The following is a 15,148-nucleotide window of genomic DNA, read 5'->3' on the forward strand; positions in this document are numbered from 1 at the left end:
TGAGGATGGTGATGACTGCCACGGGGACCTGCAGCGGACTCTAGTGTCTGAGGTGTGAAACGACAGCCTCTATGTCTGTACTGAGGGAGGGTGGTTACTGCAGGGGGTTCAGAGAACCAGAGTCTCCAGCATAGGCTGCCCTGTGCCCCAGCTTCACTGTCACGCTTCTTTTGTGTTTTCCTGTACCCTGAGCCTGCTTACTCACCTTTATATTGGTTCTGTGTGCCAGTCCATATCTTGCTAATTGAAGGATGGGGTGGTGTTTTTTGTTTTGTTTGCTTTTTAAATTTTGCCAGACTCCATTTCTGCTGTTTACAGTAAGAGTCTTGATGAACAGAATACTGAAGCTTAGGTTTGGTTTCAGGACAAAGAGTAGATTAGGTTAGGTTAGGTCACTCCCAAGTTGTCCAAGTCTGCCTGTTTCTTCTTATCTCAATAGATGTCTGTCTGGCACCACCTGTGTATTACATTAAGTGTAGGAAGACAAAGACATTTACGTTTCAATTAAGTTCTAATTGGTATTTTATTTCAAGGAAATAAAATCTACTTGAGACATAGATGAGTGACAACTGAGGGAAATCTTATGAAACAATCTAGAAGACAAAGAGTTAATTTTCTTAGTTCCCAAAGAAATTGAAAAAAAAAAAATTAAGGCAAGCAGTACAATTTTTCCAGTGCTGAGTATAGAACTCAGGGCCTTGAGAATCTTGGGCAAGCTACTGAGCTACACACCCTCAGCCTCCAGTGTAATTTTTTAAGTGGGCAATAAAATATGATGGGATATCACCACCCAAAGGAATGTGCTGATTGATGTAAACTATCTTTTATTTTTTTTTTTTTTTGTATTTTAGGGAGGGGTCTACAGGGTGTTCAGGGTCTCACCACTAGATTGGACTTATACTGATCCGTCTGTTTATAGCCTCCCAAGAGCTAGGATTACAGGCACACGCCACCACTAAACCATCTTTTAGATTGAAAGTTAATTGAACAAATGTGATGCAGAACAGAGTATATACTAAAAATATATGGACATACGTTAATATCTGTACATGTCTCTAGAAGAAAACACAAAGAAGTTAAAAGTGGTACCTGCCAAGAGGAGAACATGATGATTTATCTCTGCTGTTCATACGTTTTTGGGTACCTTTGGGATCTTGAGGCATGTGCAAATAACAGCTGTTCAAATACACATAAAAAAATGCTAAGGGCCTAGTTGGGAACTAGGACATTCCTCAGAAGCCATGTGCTGCTGTAGAAGGAGCCCCTGCCAAGTGCCAGATGAGTGACAGAGATAGATGGGGGCGGTGAAAGGAGGGATCCCTGCCACAGGGGCGATGGTCTCTGGAAGGCTGTGACCTAAGCTAGAAGGAATGGCAACACTAGGACAGCTGGAGCCAGCCAAGGCTTCTACCAGGAGGAAATGCTTTGGAGGCGGTCATACTCCTGACACAGCAGAGGAAAAGCCTGTTGGGTGGGATCCAAAGCTGGGAACCTGTCTCCCTGCCTGCAGGAGGTAATTGTACCCTGGCTTTAGACGCATCAGAGATGAAAGGATTGTCCTGCGTGGAGGAAGTCCCAATTGCCCCAGGAAGTCTGGGTTGCCACCTCCCCATACCTCCACCCAGTCTAACGCAGGCCTACAGATGCCTACCAGCAGGGGAGATCCTGTGGGGCCTGACTGGAGACGGAGACACAGCACCCAGGCTGAGCTGGCTGGAGCAGCAGATGGGAGCAGGACTGGCTGCCTCTCAGGGTGCCCTGCCCTCCTGGCAGAAGACAGTCCCACCTCTCTCTCTCATAGATGATGCCAGGAGAACCTTTCTAAAGGGCACTGATAGCCCCAAGATGTGTCCCCAAGAAGCCTGTGCCCCAGTTCAGTGCCAGAGATGGGGACGCTGCCCCCACCTTCATGCCCTTCACCACAAATGCCAAACAAGGATGGGTCAAATGTCCAGCCCTGGAGGTACCTGAGTCACCCTCTGCTTTCTTTGCCAGAAGAGGTGGTGTCTGGAGGAGCACCTGGAACCTCATGGGCAGGAGGGGGGGCCAAGAGAAGGAGAGCAAGGTGAATTTCAGCTTCACCCCAACCCCATTCCTCCAGGTTGGAGTCCAGCCCCTCCATTTACAAGTCCCATCACTTCTCCTCTGAGCCGGTCTCCACATCTATGGAATAGGCAATAATGGGATGAGTTCCTTCAACAAACACTTGAGTATTGAATGTATTAGGCAACATGCAAAGCACTGGGGCTAGGATCATGAGGAACAAGGCCTTGTTCCCAAGAAGTTCCCATTCCAGTGGGTACAATAACTGTGTATACCCCAAGAATAGACAAGATGAACCAGGTATGGTGTTGCACACCTATAACCAAGGCGCTCTGGGTCCTGAAGCAGGAGGACTGCGAGACTGAGCCCAGCCTGGGCAACTTAACAACAGCTATGGCCTTGTTTCAAAATTTTAAAAAAAGGCTCAGGATATAGTGGCACAGCACTTGCCTGGCAAGTGTGAGGTCCTGAGGTTCGTTTTCTTGTATCCCCTCAAGGGAGACTATATATATATCTATATCTATCTATATCTATATATATATATATATAATATATGTAATATATATTATATATATATTATAGGGGGAGGAGTTTGAAAGTTTAAAAAAAACTTCAAAAGGGTTGGGGTAATCAGAGTTTGAGGAAGAGAAGTCCCCGATCTCTCTCCTCTCTGTCTGTCGTGTCTGTCTGTCTGTTTCTCATATCAGACAGTGGTTGAGCCTTCTCCCTGGCTCTGATTATTGCCAAATGGTCCGCCCTTAAGTGGTCCCACCTGCTTCCTCAGGGTAGCCCCGCCATGCCCCCAGCTCCAAGTCTTAGTTCAGTGCAAGGTCCCCGGGTTCCCCAGTACTCAGAAGACATATATATTGATGCATGTCTGTAATCCCAGGTGCTTAGGAGTCCGAGGCAGGAAAATTACAAGATTGAGGCCCGCCTAGGCAATTTAGTGAGAGCTTATTTCAAAATCAAGAAAAAGGGCTGGAGATGTAGTGCATATGTAGTGCACTTGCCTAGCAGGTGCAAGAACATGGACTCAATCCCCAATATGATTTTTTTTTTAAAAAAAGGGAAAGTGGAGAGAAAAGATAAGAAGATAATAGGCACGCTTGGCCTCACACACAGTAGATGTTTGTTAAATAACAATTGCTTGGGGTTTTAAGGGATCCCAAGGTAATCCCTCTCCCCTTCCCAGGTGAGAAACCAGATGAAGGAAAGACACAAGAGTTGAACAAACAGGGATTTGAAACTCAGCCCAGGCTGGGGAGACAGCTCTATGATCTAAGTGCCTGCCTAGCAAGTGCAAGGACCTGGATTCAATCCCTGGTACCACATACTGTGCTGGCCAGTGAAACCGGGTGTGGTGGCACACACCTGTAATCCAAGTGCTGAGGAGGCTGAGACAGGAGGATCACTACAAGTCCAAGCTGCATAGTGAGACCCTGTACCAGATAGATAGATAGATAGATAGATAGATAGATAGATAGATAGATAGATAGATTGATGATAGATAGATAGATAGATAGATAGATTTAAAACTTGGCCCTTTTAGTGGGGAGGGAAAGTGGATTGAGGATATAACTGAGCTAATCAGCAAACATGAGCTTCTAAAATGCTCTCTCAGTTAAGTTTATCAAACCCCATCACACATACCTGCACATGCACACACCCCTGGCAGTGTCTCTCCTGGGGACACAACCCATTAAGCATAAATCCTCAAAGAAGAGTTGAGAATACTCGCTGTCTAAATAAATAATTCCCAGAGGAGGAGTCTGCTAGGTGTGCATGCCTCTTTTCTTCTCTACACCCCTCTATCCTGTTCTCATTCCATCCTCTATTTCCTACAAAGTCCTTAGGACAAGAGTGACAGGCACAGGTGGTGGGAACCAGATGGGGAGGGAAAGGAGTCCTCCGAATGGCATCCTTGCACTGGCCTAATGGAGTCGCCGCTGATGCTTTCCTCACCTCCTCTACAATCCCCTCCCCACCGCCCTGCCCCCCCTCTGTTTCACAGCGCTGTGTGCCCTCTGTCCTGGGCTCCCTCACCAGCTGTCTTCTCCCCAGTCTTGTCTGATGGGAGTCACTGCTAGAGGTTAGAGAAGGAGAAAGCAGTCAGAGAACTTCTCCCTCTCTCAATCAGGTGTTGCCCAGACTGTGGCTGTGTCTAATCCCTGGACCTGGGGCCTGCCAAACGTTCCTCCTCGGTCCCACCTGCTCCTGCTGTGGGTCCAGCTCCAAGGCACGGGTATGGCAGGGGTGGCAGCAGTTTCCTGATGTTTCTGACTTTGGGGTTGCCATTCTAGCTCCCTGTCTTGAGAAAGTCCTGAGAAAAGGGGACTCCGGGAAGGACAGATCTGAGGGTATCCCTGAGGATTCCATCTCCACTGGGTTGTGGTGGGGTTGGTCCTAGTTGCAACACTTGCAATGGTTAAACCATTGCTCAGCCCAAAAGGAACTCCATGAAGTTCATACTGAAGGACTTCAGGGTCACATTGGGCTGGCAGTGCAACATGAAGCTGTGCATGCATAAGACATGACATCAAATTGAAAGAGGGCCACTTGTCTTCAAGAGCTGAGGTCAGTGCGGACAGGCTACTGAGAAGGAAGCTCTTCCTCTGCTCTTGTCTCTTCGTTGCTGCTGTCTCACTGCCAGCTTCTGAACTCTCTACACCCCAACTCCTGCTGGAAGAAGACAAGACCCAGTGGTTCCAGGAACACCAGACCAACCAATCACTCTGGTGTTCGGATGCTCTAGCTGCCCAAGCTCCTCCGATATACTTCACAGCAGGCAACTTCACAGTGCTCCCCCATCCCTACAACTCCCTACCGACTCTGCAGCCAAGTGTAGACAGCCTAGAAGAACAGAGGACTTGGCACTTGATCAGGCAAGAACAGAGCCAATGTGTGAGCTCCCCTGGTCTCACCCCATCTGCGCACTCCCCCAGGGATAGACCTGAGATGCCTTGTGTTATGGCTTGTATCTAGATGTGCCCTCAAAGCTTCATTCGGTCTTAGGGGGGGCTTTTGGGAGGTGGATGTGATGCTGGGATTAAAGGTGAATCACCGTGGGTGTGAGCACTACCCAGCCTAGGGCCATGTAGCCTGGGTAGAATACAGGAAGTCCCCGATTTACAAACAAGTTTTGTTCCAGGAGAATGCTTGTAAATCAAATTTGTTTGTAAATCTGACAAAGTGAGTCTTATACACAAATATACAATGTAAAACATAAAAATTGAGGCCTGTTGATATGTGTGAAAGTTTAGAACTTGAATTTTCATAAATTGGGGGCTTACTGTAGAAGGGACAGAAAGAGGGCTGCTGCTTTGCTTGCTGCTTGTTGCCTTCTGCCTGCTCTGCTTCACCATGGACTGTTTCTCCCCTGCGATGCCCCTCTGCCATGCCACCCTGCCTTGGAGCCAGCCAACTCTGGACTGAAACCTCTACAAACTGTCAGCTACCATGAACTTTTCTCCTTTAACTTTAGGTGTTGGATATTTTTGTCCCAGAAACAAGAAAAGTAATAAGACACCCTGAATTCAGCTGCACCTTCCCTGGGAAGAATCTGCCTTCCTTCCTTGCTTTACTCCCCATGGCCCCCATTCTGCTCCTTGGAGCTGCACTCTAAGGACATCTGGAATCAGATCTGCCTTTTAGGGAGCCCAGACCAAGATGCCGGGCTTTTTCCCTCCCATGAAAGAGAACCCAAGAGAAAACACTCAGAAGAAAATAAGGTCTCAGCATTTTGTTTAGAAAAGCACACAGGATCTTCTAGTATTCATCCCCTTCTTCCCTCTCAACACAATCCATGCCCACCTCCTCACAACCCTTCCCCATGGCAGCCACATCCGGGGTCTCAGAACTCACTCTCTTCCATGCCCCCCCCCATACCAGTGTACAAAACCCTTCTTGGTGTACATCAGGTCGAACTTCTGGTCCTGGTGGGCCAGGCCTCAGTAATTAGTCAGCCTATACAGGAAGAGGAAAAGAAACTGATGTGGAGCACAGCTGATGAACAGGAAAGATGTAAAAGCTTTATGAAATCCTTGGAGGACTTTTCCAAGAGCACAAGAGATCAGCATGGGGTGGGCTCCTCTTCTCCTCCTGTCCCCCTTCCTCTCTACAACCTCCTGAGGATTTTCACACAGAACTATCTTGAATCTAGTGACACAGTCATCACTGTTATCAAAACTTGCTAATCCCCCTCATCTTCACCCCATACCCCCTGATTTAACTTCAGATGTTTCCACAGGGCTTCTCTCCTGAGATCAGCAACCCAAGACCATCGTTGTTATTTATTTATTTATTTATTTTTGGCAGAACTGGGGATTGAACTCAGGCCCTTATGCTAACTAGGGAAGCACTTATTCTACTGAGCCATCTCCCTGGCCCCAAATAGAGCTTTTTTTTTTTTTTTTTGCAGAACCGGGGATTGAACTCAGGACCCTGCACTTGCCAGGCAAGCATTTATTCTACTGAGCCATCTCCCCGGCCCTCCCAGGATCATCCTTGGTGGAAGCCAAAGCCAGCCACAGATCCTTGACTCCTGATTCTTGTGGAGACTTCTGGTCACATCCCTGTGATAGAAGATCATATTCTGGACATGCTTCTGGACCTCTGTGCCTTAGCCAGGCGAGCCATCAATATATTTGCACTTGAGGCTCCTAATAGTAGGCCAGTGGATGTGGACAATAGGAAGACACTGACTTTAGGATGGACCTATAATAGGCTTCTTGATCAGAATTCAAGGCCCTTCCCCACTAGTCCTAATCCCTGTCCTTATGCAGGAGTCTCTCCCATGGGCTGAAGCTGTGTTTCTGCCCGGTCTCTAGAGCACTCCAGAAATAGAGATCCAGATTTCCCTGCCCAGGATTCAGCCCTCCCTTATCAGTTTCCAAGTCCAGTCCAGTGCTAAGTCATTGAGCTCTTTTCTAATGGTATAAGGGCTCTGGGCATAGTTGTTGACAGCATTTTCTTTGCCTTTGATGAATGGCTCTGGGTGGGAAAGCTGGCTTTACATGCCTGTGTGAACTTCATCTGCAATGGGCAGAGTTTTGGGCCCTACCTCCCTTATAGTCCAGTTCCCAACCCCCCAGGGTACCAGAGAGGATGGGGGCCCCAGATTCTACCCTAGAGGAAATGCATCCAATGACATGGAAAGGGATGTGGGATGGCCTTGGGGTGAGTGACAGTGATTCTGATTGCCTTGGATTCCACCTGCAGCACAAATTCCAGTGCTTTCTAGTTTTGAAGTAGCATTTCTCTGTCCTCAGGGACAAGGTGCTAGGGCAGAGATGATTGGTGAGATCATCACTCACCAATCACAGAGGGCTCAAGATCGACAAACACTGCGGGGGCGCATGTCTTCCAGCTCCAGTTTCACTAAAGAAGGTGTTGTTGAAGGAGTCATTTGCCCCCGCCCCCAGGAGGTCTCTTAACTGGCTGTTTACCCATCTGACTGGACCCATGTTCTAAGCAGTACAGCTCCCAGCATGCATTGCCATCTGCATACTGGCCTGCATCATGTGGACTGAGATGCATTTGTGCTGAGTGGGCAAAGACCAGAGAACAGCCTTAGGAAGAAGGGTGCTATCGTGCCCGGACACGATTCCTGCCTGCCTTCCTTACATGGTTCTCTGGCTGAGCATCAAGTTTCCTGGAGTTTGCTCCTAGCCCAGACTCCTCATCTAGGCATGAACTGGTGTCACTGAGGATCCACAGGCACTGGCTCTAGGGGCAGGGACAAAGCTCTTGGGGGAAGCAGATGTGGGCAGATCCAAGGTCACAGAGCTTTGTTCAGTGACTAAGCATCCTACTTAAGGAACACGGAGGAGCTCAGATGGGTCTGGTAAAGTGTGATAGCCACTCTTGCCAGGCACAGAAAGAAATGGGTGCCATTGGTGGAGGAAACAAAGGGAAACACAGAGATAAAGAAAGCAGGGGAGCTGGAGCGTGGTCTCACATGCCTGTAATCCAGCGCTCTATGGCTGAGGAGGATCACCTGGGCTACCTAATGATTTCAAGGCTGGCCTGGACTACAGAGTGTGACTTGGTCTCAAAAAATCAAAAGAAGAGATTCTTGTAGACAACCCACTTGGGTCTCCCTTCTGTCCCTCTCTCAGACAGAAGCTTTCTTTCCTCCAATAAATATATTCTGCTCTTAAAAAGGTTAGGGAGGAGCAACAAGAAAAATCATTCACACAAACACCCCAACTTTGGAATAATGTTTCTCTCTGACAGCAGATGCAGCCAGAGAGGGACTCTAGTCATCAAATGCAGTAACAGATGTCAATTCTACTTTTTTTTTTTTTTGTTTCAGTATCAGGGATCGAACTCAGGACCCTATGCATACTAGTCAGGTGCTTATGCTGCTTCGCTGTCTCCCCAGCCCCATTCTACTATTTTTTTTTTAACCTTTCTGCATCTCTGCAATTCAGCAAGGTTGCTTTCTCCATAGATTTAACACATCACTGCCTTTTTTTTTTTCTTTTTGAGACAAAGTCTCGCTATGCAGTTCAGGCTTGCCTTGAGCTCACTTTGTAGCTCAGGCTGGTCTCGAACTTGCAACAACTCTTCTGCCTTAGTCCTGAGTGCTGGGAGTACAGGGGTGCACCACCACACCCAGCCATATCACTAACTTTTTAAAAATACATAAAACAGGCTGAGTTTAGGAGACAGAGGCAGGAAGATTATGAGGCCAGCTTGGGCTACACAATGAGTTTAAAGCCAGCCTGACCCACACAGCAAAACCCCGTCTCTCTCTCTCTCTCTCTCTCCTCTCTCTCTCTCTCTCTCTCTCTCTCTCTCTCTCTCACACACACACACACACACACAAAAGAAAAAGAAAAAGAAAAAAGAAAGAAAGGAAGAACCTACATAAATAAATAAGAAATAAGGATCTTGACTTATGATTTTTAGATGGCTGGGATTAATCCATAAACCACCTCTGTCCTAGACCTGTGACTTCTTTGCTCGGGCTGAGTCAATGTCCTCCCCCATGAAACAAGGATGATTAAGGCCCGTCCTTGAAGGACTCCTGTGAGGGCTGGAAGAAAGGGTGCATGCAGGGTGCCTGGCCACTGCCTGACACACATGGAGGCAGCCATGCCTGCTGTAGCTCCCCGCATTTCCCACCCCCGCAGCCCAGCATCATAATAAGAGATGGGAGGAACTTAGAGAGGCAGTGACTCTGAAACTCCCCAGGAAGAAGGACTGGCTTGAGGGCCCAGCAGCTGGCAAGGAGGCCCAGCACCAGCCGCTGCACCTCTGAACCTGCTCAGGTTCTGTCCATGAACCAGATGCTGTCCTGGCCCCAGGATGCGCTAATTAGATGCCTGCTACACAGGGTGTCCCTGACCTCATAGGCAGTGATGCCTCACCCCAGAGAGCAGTGTGTTTGGGACAAAATCAGCTTATGGAGTCTCACAGACTGGGCCTCTATGACCTCACACAAGTTACTGCAACCAGTTCCCTGGATTCTTTTTTCTTAATAATGAAAGCTGGCAGGTTTTGCTGTGTTGGTTATTTCACGTGTGCTAATCAGACACCAGGTACTACCCTGAGTAGTTCTTGACCTTCTCCTACATTATTTCACGTACTTCTTACAACAGTCCCCTTTCAGAGGTCCTTTTACTACCCCCCATTTTATGCGAGGAAATGAACCCTCCAAAGGTTGAGCAATCAGCTCAAGGTTACAAGCAAAAGCAGGCATTTTCAGGGTGGGGACAGCCTGGCTCCAACCATGCGTTAAACTGCTCTTCTGTCCTGCGTGACTGGGCACTGCTAAAGCTACTGACGCTGCTGCCCCATGAGAAGCAGCACAGCGCAGCCACTCTGGACAGAAGGGGCACCTCCCCGCCTCCCGCTCCCACTGCTCCAGGACTGAGCAGGCCTAAGGGAGAAACCCAAGAGCAGCAGTTCCTGTGGGAGACTTGTCCTCACAGCTGGGAGGGGACCAGAGTCCAGCAGAGAGGCTGAGCAGGGGCCAAGGTTGGAGACTCCGTCAATGTGAAAAGTAGCCTCACTTTCTGCTCAAGTCCTGCTTACTCCCATCCCACCCCAAAACTCAGGGCCTCTCAGCACCCTCAAGCATGTCCTCCCAAACTTAGGGAATACAGTCCCATCTGGACGTTTCTGTACATCTCTCCTCTCCTCATCTCCCCACTCACTATAGCCCCATGGGTACCAGGACTCTCAGGGTGCCCTCACACCAGCCCCTCAGAACCACTGTGCCCCCCCCACTCACCGTGCTGCCTGGCTGGGGCCTGGCTGCTGTCTTCTTTCTGTGGGTCTCGATGGATAGGAGGTGGGGAGACCCAGGGCTGTAGACTCCTGACACTCTGGCCTGGTGCCTGAGGGAGGAGGTAGCTAGTTGACTTGGTTACAGAGCAGCAGGCAGGTGCTGGGCCAGGGCCAGGGTGTTTGGTGAGGTAGGAAGAAGAGGGGCTGGGGCTAGAAACCCCCCCAGGTGTCCACCCTCCATGGTACCTTGTGTTTCCTTCTGGCACATAGTTACATTTTCTGGTGGCAGCCTGGCCTTCACAGGTGGGAGAAGGTTTAGAATTGAAGTTTCCAGAACTCCAGCACCATCCCCACCCCTGGGGCTGGCAAGGACTGGAAGTAGAGAGTGGGTGGGACTAAGAAGCTCTGCAGTGATCCAGAAATAATGAGTCCTCGGGCAAGAGAGCAAGCCCAGGGGATTCTGGGAAGAGACCCAGAATATGTTAGAGCATAAGGAACTAGAAACTAATAGGGAACCCCAAGTCTAATACCTGCAAGCACTTAATCCCCAGGCATAGGTACTTTGGATAGAGCCTTGGAGTACTTTAGCAATGAGCTACATCCCCAGCCCTTCCTTCCTTCCTTCCTTCCTTCCTTCCTTCCTTCCTTCCTTCCTTCTTTCCTTCCTTCCTTCCTTCCTTCCTTCCTTCCTCCCTCCCTCCCTCCCTCCCTCCCTCCCTCTCTCCCTTGCTGTCTCCCCCTCCTTCTTTCTTTATTTGTTTTGAGACAGGGTCTCACTAAATTGCCTGGACTGGGCTTAAACTTGCGATCCTCCTGCCTCAGCCTCCCCAATAGCTGGGACTACAGGCATGTGCTACCTTGACTGGCAGTGCTTAACTCTTTTTTTTTTTTAAGTCAAACTATTATTTCACGTTAAGAATAAAATATTCAATAATTTCAAATTAGATATTTCTTAGTTAAAAACCACATTGAATCTGAGATAATAGTAATATAATTTATTCTTTTGAAAAATTCAGATTCAAAAAAAATTTTTTTGTCTATTCATCTCCACGGGGTTACCTAAATTCCAATAGAATGCTGGCAGTTGCAAAAATAGTCCATAACTTAAAAGTCATTATGTACCTTCATTTGGATAATTTAATACTATTACATACAGATAATTCTTTTTGGTCAACTTGTTTTCCTTAGGCAGTTAATTTTATTGTTTTACATAAACAGTACTATTGACATCAAGCTCATTAATATCTTCATTTAACATTTTAATATATTGATATGCCACTGACATTACAATTTAGCTTCTTAATTTTTTTGTTTGTCATATTCATTTACAGTTTGTAGTCATTTTACTTTTTATTTTTTATTAATTTTATTGAGAAACAAATAGTAATGAGACAGTTTCAAAACAGGATAGTAGGACAGTTACAATAATCAATACATTGCATATTGTTGTCTTCATAGTAGATGCAGACATGATATCCTGTCCAAACACTATTAGTACAAATCTTACTTCTCATTGAATTAAGAAAGTAGCTGTATAACTATCTAATTATTTTGTATATACAGATACAAAATGGTCCTTCATTTACATACCCCTTTTTCATTTAGTTTTGTCAGAGATGGGTATTCCATTGCCATTTAAATATTGTAGATGTGTGAATTCAGCAAAATAATCCAATATAGTCCAGTAGCAGTGGTTAACTCTTTCTGGGCCTTGATTTTCTCATCTGTAGAATGCGAAGGTGTAGTTTGTGAGGCTCAAAGAAGGTAAACCTTCATAAGTGCTTAGGATGGAATTGCTGCAAAGAAAACTTATGAGGGTCTTGGGGTCATTCCTGCCTCCCCCAGGTTCATTACAAGTCACAGCTGCACCAGCCTATTCGTTTGTCCCCACAGGAGTCTTTCTCTGTTCTTGGCAAAATTCTGAAATAAAAATGTTCATCTCTAGCATCAGAGTTCTTGGGGCATCTTTGCCCCTTATCTATCCCTCAGTAATTTTATGAGGTAGGTGACGTGAGGACCTGTTTCCCATGATGAAGACAAGGAATTTGACGAAGCCTCTGGCGTCCTGCCAAAGCTCCCGTGGGGCTTCATTACTGGTGGAATTAAGAGTCATCAGAGACGCAGGCTCTGCTTCTCTTTCCACATGGTGGAGTGTTCACTGTTCCAAAGCCCCTGAAGGTCTTTATCTCCTTTCCCCCGTCTTTAATTCCATGGCCAGCCAGGACCACTCCCTTGCCTAGCACTCAACTCTCTTGGCTCCCTCTAGGCTCAGCATCTTTGTTTGACCATTCTGCCCAAATCTGCTTCTTTACCAGCTCTATGGCTGTTTTCACCCAACTATACAGTGACTGTAGAAAAAGCCAGAACATTCAGGTACATGCGCTTAACCCCAGAACTCAGGCTGAGGCAGGAGGACCGAAAGTCCTGCAAGCCTGGGCTATATATTGAGACTGTGTCTCTAAAAACAACAGCAGCAAAAAGAGCCGGGTGTGTGGTGGTGCATGCCTATAACTGCAACACTTTGAAGGCTGAGGAAGGAGAATCGTTGTGAGTTTGAGGCCAGCCTGGGCTACATAGTAAGTTCAAGGCAAACCTGAACCACATAGTAAAGCCCTGACTCAAGCAGGGGCAGGGGGTAGAGGGAGAGAACAAAAGAGGAAGGGAGAGAAAGAAAGAAAGAAAGAAAGAAAGAAAGAAAGAAAGAAAGAAAGAAAGAAAAGCCCAGCCCCAGAACTACACTGTCAGGTAGGTGAACACGAGCCTCCAGTGCACCCTAATGCCACCTGGAAGCCACGCTACATTTTTCCACTCCCTCCTCCAGAGACGGACAACCAGGAATAGGGGTGCCAGACTGAGCAACTAAAAGTATTTCATGTAGCAGTTTTATCCAGGAAGCAGTGGTGGCTAATGTGTAATTTCAGCTACGGTGGCCAATACAAGGAGAATTATTTGGAGACGGGGACTTTTTAGAGCCTGGTTCATCACCCATGTGACAGAATGGCCCAGAATCTCCAGGTGGCTAACTCTGGCATGGGGGATGGACGGATAGCTTTGAAGTCAGAACTCTTCTCTCTTCCTTCTGGAACTAGAGGGCCAGAGAAGGATAGTCAACTGACCCCTCGAAAGGAAGGGAGCCAAGGGCTGGGGAGACAGCTCAGAAGCGTAAGTGCCTTCCTGTCAAGCAAAGGTCCCAAGTTCAATCCCTGTTACAAAAAAAGGAAAAAGCAAGCCAAGCCCCTGGATGGGGCCATGAAGCCAGAGACCTGAGGAATTATAATCCAGATGGAGAAATTCGGGACCTCATGGGTGCTCTGGCACAGCCCTTAAACATCTTGCTACAAGTCTCCGGAATTGAACATCTCAGAGTTGGCCTGGGCATCACCAATTCTACCAACCTAAAGGCAAGTGCATATCTAAAAGGCAAGTGCATGTATAAAACAGTCTAAAAAGCCTGAGTATTTTTTAAAAAAGAAATACATTAATGTATCTAACATAACATGAAATGAGTAGTTGACACTCTTACATTCTTCAACAAGTATCTATTGAATGCCTCCTACATGCCAAGCACTGTTTTTAGAGACACAGTCTCAGTATATAGCCCAGGCTTGCAGGACTTTCGGTCCTCCTGCCTCAGCCTGAGTTCTGGGGTTAAGCGCATGTACCTGAATGTTCTGGCTTTTTCTACAGTCACTGTATAGTTGGGTGAAAACAGCCATAGAGCTGGTAAAGAAGCAGATTTGGGCAGGTGTCAGGGACACAGTAGTGGACCAAAAAAAAAAAAAAAAAATCACCTAAAGAGCTTACATTCTTGTGGGGAAGATAGATCAACAATAAAACTTCAGACATAAAATAGTATGGGCTTGGTGGCACATACTATAATCCCAGCAGTTAGGAGGCCGAGACAGAAGGATTGCTGTGAGTTCAAGACCAGCCCAGGCTACAGAGTGAGTTCAAGGCTGGCCTGAACTACATAAGAAGACCCTGCCTCAAGAACAAAAACAAAACAAGCAAACAAAAACCTAAAAAGCAAAACAAAGAGTAGATATCAAAAGTTGACTGGGAGGCTAGCTACTACAGGCACCCAGGCTGGAGTGAAGGATGCCTCACCCCAGATTGGGGTGGGGGCGGGGGCGGGGCCTGTGAGAAGTGGCTGGGTTCAAAGTAAAGCAAAGGACTTGCTACTGTTTGGTGACACTCACTGCCCCCAGCCTTGTGTGTCTCACTCCTCATTTACTTGCTGGCAAGAGCCAGAGTTCTTTGAAGTATTCACTCTCCACTTGGTCAAGGAAGATGGTTTAACCTGGTGTGGTGGCACACACTTGTAATCCCAGCATTCAGGAGGCTGAGGCAGGAGGATCATTTTGAGTTCAAGAGCAGCTTGAGCTACAAAGTGAGCCCAAGGCCAGCCTGAACTTCACAGTGAGACCCTGTCTCAAAAAGACACATAAATCAAGAGGATTTTCCACAGACACAGGATTATAGAATGGTGTAAACCATTCATGGTAAATGTATTCACCCTTCAGTGACTGGTTTATTCATGCGCAGGTAGATATATGCTATGGTCTCTCTCTCTCTCCCCCCTCCCCCCACACACAGTTTAGGTTGGCCTTGTGCTCACTTTTGTAGCCCCCAGCCTGGTCTCAAAGCCCCAGAGACCCTCCCCTCGTCCTCCAGTCTCAGGCTTCAGGCTCAACCTCTCCAGTGCTGGTATTACAGGTGTGCATCACCAACCACACCTGGTTCCAGGACAGCACCAGGGGCCTGCATGGCATGTGGGGCTAGGGATCCAACTGGGGTCCTTGCACTCACCAGGTAGGTGCTTACGCCTCTGAGCGATCACCCCAACATCATTCTCTTCTTTCGCTTCCTT

Source organism: Octodon degus, unplaced genomic scaffold (assembly GCF_000260255.1).
Source record: "Octodon degus isolate 3935 unplaced genomic scaffold, OctDeg1.0 scaffold00096, whole genome shotgun sequence".
In the NCBI taxonomy this organism is placed as follows: Eukaryota; Metazoa; Chordata; class Mammalia; order Rodentia; family Octodontidae; genus Octodon; species Octodon degus.